We start from the raw sequence: 2549 nt of genomic DNA, 5'->3' as shown, positions 1-2549 counted from the left end.
TGGAACACGGTGTCACTGAGCAGTCCTTTGCCCTCATTCAGTACCCTCTACACTTGTATGAGCCACAATCAAATCTGTATAAACCTCCAGTTGGGATCTGTTTCCAATCACACGCCATTTGCAACAATATGATATACTTTCTGTGTCAGACTGATGCCACAAGCGAATAGATGCAAATCATTAAAAAAACTGTTTCGGTAGGTATGTAACAGAAAATGTTTATTTAAAAAATCATTACACCCACATTTATTAATGTAGAAATCTAAAATTTTCCGTGCATAAAGCAAATGAGCAGCGTTTTAACAGAAAAATATATTGAAATAAGCAGGATTAATAATTTGCAATTAATTTGAATTTTTAATTTTTATTGTTTTCTTATAAAAAGCCATAACTTATATTCTAACCATGCAATTAATCTGAAACTTTTATTGTAGTGTTCTAAGAAGGTTATAAGACCATTGAACCGCAGTTATTAATCTATGGCACAAACTGTGTCATTAAGAAAGTTTTTAATCTTGCACATCCAAAATTAACTTTTTCTACATATAATCATCTAAAATTACGAATGTATTTGGAGGATCTCGAATTTTTTAGTTCCGAGGAGACAGCAGTACGTGGCGAACACTTCACGAAAATTTCAAAGCATTAGAGCATATACTTTTTGATAAAAGGTTTCTAATAAAGTAAAAATTGTGAAACAGAGGAAATGATGTTCAACGTTTATCTTCTCATATTTAAACATGCAATAATCTTACCTCAATTTTAAAATCCTCCATACTGATATTCCTCATCCTTCAGGTTTCTCTTCTCTCCTCTTCGAATCTCCCTGGCCTGCATTTGCAGCTAAGACACTGATCTGTTAGCTTTCTCGATGGTGTAAAATGCTTTTCTTGTAAACACATCAAGATATATACCAACACTCTTCAGAACTTCAATTCTGCCATTATTTCCGTTATTGTGACATATAACTGCATAATAGACACCTATTTTGAGTACTTCAAGTGCACAGAATGTCCCTTTTGAGCATCTAATCCAAATTAAATAACTGAGGCTTTCATTTTCATTTTGTGTCTCTCCATGAAGACACTTCCTAAATAAAGAAGGTTTTACAACAAACCTGAATGTGGGTTTAAATGCATTCATAACATGTTCTGGTTATGAGTGTTTATGTAAATACGTCTCATTTCTGTTATTTAACTTACACAGATTTGTGCATTGGTGCTTGGTCAGTGGATAAGCTGAGAGCTTATATTCTTCATTTCTAGCTACTTATTCTTTTTTGTTGGTGAACCGATTTCCATGAAACTTCCATCAGCTAAACACCATTTTTCCACCACCCATTATGCATAAATCTAGACTTCCACATATAGGTTTGCGAATTCCACTTTCCACCTACAAATATGTGTTAGTATTGTCAAAACGTAAATAAACCACATAAAACCAAGTTTTCAGGCAAAGATATAGATGTCAGCCAAAGATATTGAAAGAAAATAGCTTCAACACTGACAAAAATTGCGCTGAAGCCACCAATTCCCCAATTGTCGGGAGAGGTGGGAGTGGCCTGCAGTGCAGATTTAATCAGTTTAACAGTATAAAGGCATTTCTAAAACTGCTATCACGATAAAATTCGCACACAACATAGATTAAAGTGTGTAGATCAACAGAATGATATTTTTGAAAAATCGATTTTTCGGACCAAAATCTCCCCTTAAAACTTTCCTATTTGCTAGTACAAAAAGCCCCAGAAGGAATAGAGACCTCTTATCGTTAGTCTCTTTCTACAATTATTTGCTCAGAATATCAAAATGGAGATCTATCAGATTACTAAGAGCGTCAGAACGTACTGAATTCGTAATTTATTCAACACAAAGTTCCGATTTCTAAAGTTATTTAAGAAAAATATGATATTTTACGCCTGAAATCTGTATCACACTGTCCTTAACCGCCAATCTAACATGTTTCTCTGCAGGAACTGATACCCACAGCGGATCAACTAACTGCTATCATAGTCTGGAATGACTTTCTAGGAACATTACATCAAGGTGGCGGGCATAGCTGGATGGCAACTTCTGACATAGTCCAATATCACAACACACAACGTCGTGTACAGTAGTGGCATTGTTACACCCCATACCCCCACCCACAATGCATAAAATTAAATTTCGTGAGGGATAAAGACAAATGTGTCTATCTGTGTTTCGATCACAATACTAAATTATTTAAAAAAAACTTCGCTCTTATTCTTACTGCTTCATAAAAGTATAATAGTTATTACATAGGTTACCATTAATTAACTTTTACTTTCAAAAATAGCATTAACGAATGACACAATGTGGTGAGGATAGAGCTAGTCAAATGAATGTATGAACCTCATCTTCCACACATAATCCTCCTGCTGTACAGAATAGTTCGTACTTTTTACCATGCACCTATGATAGATAAATCGAGACATATAAATCATGTATGCTTAAATATCTCATAAAGGTTCTTGCGATAGACCAGAAATTTCTTCATTTCTCACTTCATCCAAAAAGCATTGCCAAGTTGAA

This window comes from Schistocerca serialis, chromosome 11 (assembly GCF_023864345.2).
Source record: "Schistocerca serialis cubense isolate TAMUIC-IGC-003099 chromosome 11, iqSchSeri2.2, whole genome shotgun sequence".
In the NCBI taxonomy this organism is placed as follows: Eukaryota; Metazoa; Arthropoda; class Insecta; order Orthoptera; family Acrididae; genus Schistocerca; species Schistocerca serialis.
Note: the sequence above shows the minus strand (reverse complement) of the source record.